Below are 10,292 nucleotides of genomic sequence, written 5' to 3' on the forward strand. Positions count from 1 at the left end.
TAACCCTACATCAAATCAAATCAAATTTTATTGGTCACATGCACCGAATACAACAGGTGCAGACATTACATTGAAATGCTTACTTTACAGCCCTTAACCAACAGTGTATTTATTTTAAACAAAAAAAGTAAAAAAAAAACAACAACAAAAAAGTGTTGAGAAAAAAAAGAGCAGAAGTAAAATAAAGTAACAGTAGGGAGGCTATATATACAGGGGGGGTACCGTTGCAGAGACAATCGGGGGCACCGGCTAGTTGAGGTAGTTGAGGTAATATGTACATGTGGGTAGAGTTAAAGTGACTATGCATAAATAATTAACAGAGTAGCAGCAGCGTAAAAGGATGGGGTGGGGGGGCAGTGCAAATAGTCCGGGTAGCTGATTAGCTGTTCAGGAGTCTAATGGCTTGGGGGTAGAAGCTGTTGAGAAGTCTTTTGGACCTAGACTTCGCACTCAGTGCAGCTTGCCGTGCGGTAGCAGAGAGAATAGTCTATGACTAGGGTGGCTGAGTCTTTGACAATTTTGAGGGCCTTCCTCTGACACCGCCTGGTAGTAGAGGTCCTGGATGGCAGGAAGCTTGGCCCCAGTGATGTACTGGGCCGTACGCACTACCCTCTGTAGTGCCTTGCGATCGGAGGCCAAGCAGTTGCCATACCAGGCGGTGATGCAACCAGTCAGGATGCTCTCGATGGTGCAGCTGTATAATTTTTTTGAGGATCTGAGGACCCATGCCAAATCTTTTCAGTCTCCTGAGGGGGAATAGGCTTTGTCGTGCCCTCTTCACGACTGTCTTGGTGTGTTTGGACCATGATAGTTCGTTGGTGATGTGGACACCAAGGAACTTGAAGCTCTCAACCTGTTCCACTACAGCCCCGTCGATGAGAATGGGGGCGTGCTCAGTCCTCTTTTTTTCCTGTAGTCCACAATCATCTCCTTTGTCTTGGTCACGTTGAGGGAGAGGTTGTTGTCCTGGTACACACGGCCAGGTCTCTGACCTCCTCCCTAGGCTGTCTCATCGTTGTCGGTGATCAGGCCTACCACTGTTGTGTCGTCGGCAAACTTAATGATGGTGTTGGAGTCGTGCCTGGCCATGCAGTCATGGGTGAACAGAGAGTACAGGAGGGGGACTGAGCACGCACCCTGAGGGGCCCCGTGTTGAGGATCAGTGTGGCATATGTGTTGTTACCTACCCTTAGCACCTGGGGGCGGCCCGTCAGGAAGTCCAGGATCCAGTTGCAGAGGGAGGTGTTTAGTCCCAGGATCCTTAGCTTAGTGATGAGCTTAGAGGGCACTATGGTGTTGAATGCTGAGCTGTAGTCAATGAATAGCATTTCTCTTTTTTTTTTTTTTTTTTTTATAATATGTTTATTATTTTCCAATAAAAATAAAGTAAAAGAGACAGCAATACAAACAATGACATTCATTTACTGTTGGATGGGATGGCCAGTTTAGAGGACAAAACAAAAGTTAACTCACACATACACAAAATAAAACAAAATCCTATTAGGTGGGTACGTGTATAAGAAGACAGCATATAGTCATTACAAGCAGTGTAGTTCAGCCAAAAATAAATATTGAGTGGAGTACAGCACAGAGTAGCAGCAGATCGTCAGCCCAGTTATGAAGCGGGACTAGACCATTTATCCAGTATCAGCTGCCATATTTTGTAAAACAATGGACTTCTATTGGAGGTGTTGTATCGAATCTTTTCCATATGGATTACATTCCCTAAATCCCGTAACCACATTTCAAAGGTAGGTACAGTCTCCAATTTCCAAAATTGCAATATGAGCCTTTTGGCTAATAGAGTACAAAGAGAGACAGCTTTCCCCTCCTGGTTATTCCCATCAACTGTACCAAACAGAGCGATCAATGGGTCTGGGGCTGAGAACTCTATCAAAGGCCTTAGATAAGTAATCAAAAATGAGAGCCCAGTAGCCTGTAATTTTAGGGCATGTCCAGGAATAAGTGGGACAACGTCCCCTCCTCTGCTTGCACCTCTCACACAGTGGTGAGGTGTCCGGGAATATTTTATGCAGTTTTACTTTTGAGTAGTGTAACCTGTGTATCACCTTAAACTGTACAAGGTTGTGTCTGGCATTCACTGAACTGTGGTTTATATTCCTGAGAGCTTCTATCCAGTCCTCATTTGAGATTTCTGAACCAAGTTCTTGTTCCCAAGCCCTTTTAATGGTGTCTGTGGATACTCTATGTGGGCCTGTAGCACATCATACAGTCTGGAGACCGACCCTTTTGAATGGGGTTTGACAAGGATCAAGCTATCTAATGTAGGACTATTTGGCTTCATGCCATACTTAGGGATGTGTGTCCTTAAGAAATTCCTGATTTGGAGGTATCTGAAAAAAATGTGTTGTTGGCATGTTGAACTTTGCCTGTAGTTGTTGAAATGAAGCTAACTGACCATCTATGTATAGGATTACAATTGTTGTGAGCCCCTTCTCCCTCCACTGTGAAAACACCACATCATCCATTGCAGGGTGGAAAGCATGATTCCGGCTATGGCTGTCTATGTACACAGTGGGTATGTTAAGAAAATCCCTAATCTGTTTCCAGATCCTAAGAGTATGACAAATGACTGGATTGGAGTCATAGTGGCTTTTTCACATATGATGGGCTATTAACAAGTGCAGGGAGTGAGGAACGTTGACAGGAGGCCTGCTCAATCAAAAGCCATGAAGGCATATCCTTCCGTCTCATCTCAGGTAAACTTTCCCTCCAGAAAGACACAATGTTCAGATTAGCAGCCCAATAATACAGTTTGAAGTGAGGAAGGCCAAAGCCCCCTCTATCTTGTACTTGCATAAATGCTTCTTTGCAATTCTGGCTGCCTTGTTATCCCATAAAAATTGGAGTTACTATTGAATCCAGTTTCTTAAAATAGCTTTGTGGTATGAAATTGGGTAGACATTGGAAGAGGTAAAGAAACCTGGGTAGGACAACCATTTTAATAGCGTTTATACGACCAACCAAGGAAATAGGCAGAGTTTTCCAGAAATCTATATTTTGTTTGGCTGATATATTTTCATGTCCCAATTCACTTTCAATAGCTGGTCAAGGTCTCTTGTCACTACAATGCCAAGGCTTGTGAACTTGTCCCTCACTGTTCTAAGCGGGGTAGATTGCAGAAATTGCATATCCACAGGCCGTGAGTATTGGCATCATCTCACTTTTTTGCCAGTTTATCTTGTAGCCAGAGAAGGAGCCGAATGTGTTTATCAAGTTAAGTAATGGTGGAATAGACGTTTTAGGCTTGGACAAAACAAAAGAACATCGTCTGCATATAGGGAAATGTTGTGCTGTGTGTCTTTTATTTTAACAGAAGCTATATCGGCACATGCCCGAATGCGCGTAGCAAGGGGTTCCATGGCTATAGCGAAGAGAGCAGGCGAAATAGGGCACCCCTGTCGGCACCCCCTTGAACAGGCGGAATGACTGCGACATTTCCTGATTGGTCACCACGGACGCCATTGGGTGTGCATAAATAATTCTTATCCAATTAATACATTCCTTTCCAAATCAATGCTCCAGAACCGACATCATATACTTCCACTCAATCTGATCAACGCCTTCTCTGCATCAAAGAGCTATTACCACTGCCTCAACTTTATGATCATGATACATTACGTTGAAAAAGGCGTCTCAAATTGTAGTATATATGTCGGCCCGGGATAAAACCTGTCTGGTCAGGGTGTATGATGTCGAAATATATTTTTTCAATCGGTTTGCCAATATCTTTGTCAACACCTTGTTTTCTATGGGGAGTAACGACACGGGCGATACGTCGACATCTCCATGGAATTCTCTATCTTTTTTTCAAGATCAGGGCTATTGTAGCCTCATACAGTGTTTGCGGGAGTTTGGTATTTTCTTTGGATTGTTGGAAACATTCGCAGCGTAAGTGGAGATAGACTAGCGCAGTACTTCTTATAGAATTCTATTACATATCCATCGGGCCCAGGGCCTTGCTGTTTGGAAATTGTGCTATCGCTGTGTTAATTTCATCTAAGGTTATCCCTGCATCGAGTGCGGCAGCTGCCCCCTGTCTAGTTTAGGAAGTTCACAATCAACGAGAACGTTCCATAGTTTGTGGATCAGTAGCATCGCATTTTGATTGGTATAGCTCTGAGTAAAACTGTGCAAAGCATTTATTAATGTCCTGGATCTGTTACTATTTTACCCTTCTTGTCTTTTATTTTGTGAATAGCTCTAGATGCTTGTACATGCCTTAGCTGTCTTGCTAATAATTTATGTGGTTTGTCCCCCAGTTCAAAATAGCTTTGTTGCGTTCTAGCAAGTAAAGAGCCCACCCGTTTCGAAGGGATGGTATTGTATTCATACTTTAACTTTGTGATCTTCTCAAGGACTGTATACGAGGAATTTGTCCTAAAACGTTCTCCTGTTCCCCTAACTCTCTTTCAATTTCTCTCAGCCTAGTATTGGCACGTTTCTTCCTCTCTGATGTATAAGAAATAATGTAACCTCTAATCACAGCCTTTAGAGATTCCCAAAGGGGTGGAGTCGTCAACATCCCCGTGTCGTTAGTACTGAGGAAAAAGGCAATCTGCTCCTCCAAATACTGACAAAAGCCTCATCTTTCAACAGGTATGCGTCTAAGCGCCACGGTCGCCGACCTGTCGACATATTGTCGAGTTTCAGCACCATGGACAGAGGAGAGTGGTCCGTAATTAGAATGGGGTGATAGGGTAACCGACTCAGCTGCTGAGATTAGTTTGAGTCCAACAAAAAATAGTCAATTCTGGAATATGATTTATGAACTGATGAGAAGAAAGAATAATCCCTGTCTGTTGGGTGCGTCAGTCTCCCAAATATCGACAATGTTAAGGTTTGTCATCAATGTATTTAGACAGACACTGGCATTTGATTGTTGAAGTGACCTTGATAGCTGTTTATCTAAAAGAGGGTCTAACGTACAGTTAAAGTCACCTCCAACAATAACACTTGTATCCGAGATATTTGGTATGGCCTTAAATACCCTTTGAAAAAATAATGGATCATCGAAGTTGGGTCCATATAAATTGACCAAGGTTATTGGTTTTGAATTCAGTGTACCAGCCACAATAATATACCGACCATTAGGATCTGAAATCGAGGTTGAGTAAACAAAAGGAATGTTTTTCCTTATCAGGATTGCTACCCCTCTCGCTTTTGCATCAAAGTTAGACTGGTATATCTGACCGATCCAGCCAACTAAGTAGCTTGGCCTGCGCGGAGCGTTTAATATGAGTTTCTTGAAGAAGCACTATGTCAGCACCCAGTGATTTAAGATGAGAAAAAACCTTAGCTCGTTTCACGACATGCCCTAATCCATTACAGTTCCAGCTGACTATCTTTATTCCACCTGGTCTACTCTGTGCTCGGTCACTATGTGGCATTTCTTATTTTAAAGCAAATTGCTGCTGTCATACAAAACCCAGAAGAAAAACGTCCCGCCGTGCGAACACATCATGCCACCTGTACTAATAAACGTGAACATAAAACACAGACCCCAACCCCCCTCCGTCCCTTTTACTGAGTGACTTCCCCCAAACGAAGCACTCCTTGGCTAATACACAAACGTTAGGGTGTCTAGACATAAAGCTTGAACTAACTCGTCGTCTATAGATGCTCCGCATATAAACTAATATTAAATAACACTTAACTTAACTCTCATGTTAGGGGGTGAGTGGCGCTAAAACATGACATGCCAAACAATGCTATATTAGCCACAACATCTCACCTATCCTATAAGTCCCAATTTCTGATCTTCTGATCGAAAAGACATAGGCCGGAAATTCAATTCACACACATTCCTGGCCTGTATTTGGCCATTTAGCCTGCTGGCACAGCCGTTCTGTATCCTCAGCCGGGAGCTTGCTTGTCAAGAACAGATCTGCCTCTTTTGCGTTGTCAAACGTACGTGTTGATCCCTCGACTGTCACCTTAAACCCGGGCTGGGAAGAAGAATCCATATCGGATGTTGGCCGCCCTGCATTTGTTGCGTACCTCATCATACTCTTTCCGTTGGTTCCTCACCTCCAGGTAAGATCTGGGTAGAAAGACACCCTGGCTCCGTTGTAGTTAACGGGGAACTTTTGACTAGCCAGCTTGAGGATGAGATCCCTGGTGTGGGGATAGTGCAGCCTTACAATGAATGGCCTTGGTGGCCCGCCCTTGGCCGGCTTCGTTGCCTGTGCTCTGTGTGCGTGGTCGATCAGGATGGCCGTTTTGAAGTGTTCACTCCCCAGCAATGCCGGTATCAGCTCCGAGACAAATTCAGTGGGTTTCCCTTTCTCCGTGTCCTCCTGGATCCCACATATTCGGATGTTCTGGCGTCTTGAATGCGACTTCGAGCATTTCCAGTCGGGCCTTCAGGGTTTTGTTGTCATTTTTTGAACGTTGCGCACTGTTTCTCTATGTCCTGTAGCCTGGCCTCGTGATCGATTGTCGTCTGCTCAACCTCGTGCACCCTTCCTTAGTTGCCTTCACAGTTTCGGCCAAAGTCCCAATACTCTTTGAGATATCAGCCAACCTTGTGTCCACCTTCTTGCTTAGTGCGTTTATGGCAGCCAGTATGTCACTTTGAGTAGGATCTGTGGGAACTCTTGGAAGCTAGCCTCTTCAGCTAGCTCCTCGTGGTCGGCTGACGTTGAAATTGGTTCGTTGTCTATCTCATTCCAATCATCTTGTTTAGCGCCCCCTTTTTTGTTGCCTTTTCCCTTTGTCATATTTGTTTGAAGTTATAGGTTGTGAGAGGTTAAGATAAATATTAATTTGTTTCAAAATTGAGCGGAGCTCTAGCAATGCACGTCTACTCCATAGCACGCTCTCTAGCGCCCCCCAATGAATAGCATTCTCACGTAGGTGTTCCTCTTGTCCAGGTGGGAAAGGGCAGTGTGGAGTGCAATAGAGATTGCATCATCTGTGGATCTGTTGGGGCGGTATGCAAATTGGAGTGGGTCTAGGGTTTCTGGGATAATGCTGTTGATGTGAGCCATGACCAGCCTTTCAAAGCACTTCATGGCTACAGACGTCAGTGCTACGGGTCGGTAGTCATTTAGGCAGGTTATCTTAGAGTCCTTGGGCACGGGGACTATGGTGGTCTGCTTAAAACATGTTGGTATTACAGACTCAGTCAGGGACATGTTGAAATGTCAGTGAAGACACTTGCCAGTTGGTCAGCACATGCTCGGAGTACACGTCCTAGTAATCCGTCTGGCCCTGCGGCCTTGTGAATGTTGACCTGCTAAAGTCTTACTCACATCGGCTACGGAGATCGTGATCACATAGTCATCCGGAACAGCTGGTGCTCTCATGCATGCTTCAGTGTTGCTTGCCTCGGCGAGCATAGAAGTGGTTTAGCTGGTCTGGAAGTGTTGTGTCACTGGGCAGCTCGCGGCTGTGCTTCCCTTTGTAGTCTGTAATAGTTTTCAAGCCCTGCCACATCCGACGGCGTCAGAGCCAGTGTAGTACGATTCAATCTTAGTCCTGTATTGACTCTTTGCCTGTTTGATGGTTCGTCGGAGGTCATAGCGGGATTTCTTATAAGTGTCGGGTTAGAGTCCCGTTCCTTGAAAGCGGCAGCTCTACCCTTTAGCTCGTGTGGATGTTTCCTGTAATCCATGGCTTCTGGTTGGGGTATGTGCGTCACGGTCACTGTGGGGGACGACATCATCGATGCACTTATTGATGAAGCCAGTGACTGATGTGGTGTACTCCTCAATGCTGTCTGAAGAATCCCGGAACATGTTCCAGTCTGTGCTATCAAAACAGTCCTGTAGCTTAGCATCTGCGTCATCTGACCACTTTTTTATTAACCGAGTCACTGGTGCTTCCTGCTTTAGTTTTTGCTTATAAGCAGGAATCAGGAGGATAGAGTTATGGTCGATTTGCCAAATGGAGGGCGAGGGGAGAGCTTTGTATGCGTCTCTGTGTGTGGAGTAAAGGTGGTCTAGAGTTTTTTTTCCTCTGGTTGCACATTTAACATGCTGGTAGAAATTAGGTAGGCGGATTTAAGTTTCCCTGCATTAAAGTCCCCGGCCACTAGGAGCGCTGCATCTGGATGTCCCTAAACCTACATGTACCTAACCCTACATGTCCTAATCCTACATATCCTAACCCTAAATGTCCCTAACCCTAAATGTCCCTAACCCAAAATGTCCTAATCCTACATGTCCTAACCCTACATATCCAAACCAACATGTCCTAACCCTACATGGTTCCCAGGGGATTCAAAAATCAAAGAAGCATTAATAAAGACAATGGTGTCATAACAAGTATTGTAACATCAATGTCTCAACATTATGTAGTTCTGTCGTAGTCCTCAACCTGTTATTTTAGTTCTGTGATCTTGTATGTTTTGTTCAATCTCCTCTCATAGGACAGTCCAGTGAAGCTGATCTAAGGCTACGGGAAAACTGCTGGCATCGGGTACCATTCAGTGGTGTAAGAATACTTTAAAGTACTTATGTCGTTTCTTGGGGTATCTGTACTTTACTTTACTATTTATATTTTTGACAACTTTTACTTTTACTTTACTACATTCCTAATGACAATAATGTAGTTTTTACTCCATACATTTTCTGACACCCAAAAGTACTTGTTACATTTTGAATGATTAGCAGGACAGGAAAATTGTGTAATTTACACACTTATCAGAGAATATCCCTGGTCATCTCTACTGCCTCTGATCTAGCGGACTCACTAAAACAGCATTGTTTGTAAATTATGTCTGAGTGTTGGAGCATGCCCCTGGCTATCCATGAATAAAATAAAAACAAGGAAATGGTGCCATCTGGTTTGCTTAATATAAGGAATTTGAAATGATTTATACTTTTATTTTTTATACTTAAGTATATTTTAGCAATTATATTTACTTTTGATACTTAAGTATATTTAAAACCAAATACTTTTAGACTTTTACTCAAGTAGGATTTTACTGGGTGACTTTCACTTTTACTTGAGTCATTTTCTATTAAGGCATCTTTACTTTTCCTCAAGTATGACAACTGGGTACTTTTTCCACCACTGGTACCATTCCAAAACAAGGGGGACCAAGGAGGTGAACCTGCTCAAGTTCATGGCCAGATCCAGCCCCCAGGACGGCAACTCTCTGGACTTCGTTATGAAGAATGTAAGAGTAACCTCACACATCCTGTAGCAGAAGCATGTTGACTCTCTAGATCAGGCACAGGAGGACTTTTAGTTTGAAGTATTTTAGTTTATTCTTGAAGTGGAACAGGTCGGATGATTGAATTAAATGAAATTGAATTGATATTGGTTATACAGGAGGTAGTATCCTTAGCCTACAACATGTGACTGGAACAGAATGGACTGGCAACACAGATGGTATTAACACAGTGGTTCCTCTTCCATTGCAGGTTACTGTCCCTTCACAACATACATACTACAACTGCAAGGTCATGAAGGTACCAAAGCTCAATGGGAAACGTCATATCATTCGGGTAAATGACCCCTCTCTCATTTCATGGTCTAATAATTTTACAATTACGACATACGTTTGTCATTAGAGTCCATAGAGGTTTCTGGCATCTCTTCCCTCTCCCTGCCTCTCTGTCGGTCTCAGATGGAGCCAGTGATTTAGAACATGGACCTGGTCCACTACATGCTTTTCTACAGCTGCCCCTTGTCTGCGATCCAGATCAACAAAGTAAAGTGTCATTGTCAGGATAAACAGCGATAAGCTTTGATGATCGTTGTTGATGGTTCTTCACTCTCCCCACTGATGTGCTCTTGATTCTACCCTCTGCAGGAATGGAACGCAGATTGACTTCCTAGCCGTGGATGATAACTATAACTTTGAGATGCAGGGGGCCATCAACCTGGGGACCATTAAGACCATCAAACCGGTAAGCATCCATGTACTTTCTGTATTTCAAATGGTTGTCATGGGATTCTTTATCAGATCAACAGTGGTATTGTGATATTGTTAATCATAAGATCTTAAAGCAGTATCTCCTTCCCAATGCAGGGTGACGAGATTGTGGTGGAGTGCACCTATTACACAGCCAATCGCAAAGGAGTCACACAGTTGGGTCTGGCCACCACTAATGAGATGTGTCTAGCCTTTATTGTCTACTACCCAGCCATCAGTGTCGACAAATGCTGGAGCCGAGCCAAACATGCATGCATACATGGCCATGATGGGGGAGACAGACTACCAGTAAGAGCCTTGATACTGTCAGTTTCACCCACTAAGGGCACATTTCCATTTATAGACTGAAACTGTGTGTTTCAGTGGCTAGTCCAGACTGTAT

The 10,292-nt window shown here is 43.8% G+C and overlaps 1 long non-coding RNA gene across 1 annotated transcript; it reads left to right on the forward strand.

Moving 5' to 3' along the window:
- The first annotated feature begins 9,784 nt into the window (after positions 1–9,784).
- On the forward strand, positions 9,785–10,058 carry LOC121574678. Its single transcript, XR_006660997.1, has 2 exons — positions 9,785–9,884; positions 10,007–10,058. It is a non-coding gene; the product is annotated as an uncharacterized LOC121574678 (long non-coding RNA).
- The last annotated feature ends 234 nt before the right edge of the window (positions 10,059–10,292 follow it).

This window comes from Coregonus clupeaformis, unplaced genomic scaffold (assembly GCF_020615455.1).
Source record: "Coregonus clupeaformis isolate EN_2021a unplaced genomic scaffold, ASM2061545v1 scaf4258, whole genome shotgun sequence".
Lineage (NCBI taxonomy): Eukaryota > Metazoa > Chordata > Actinopteri > Salmoniformes > Salmonidae > Coregonus > Coregonus clupeaformis.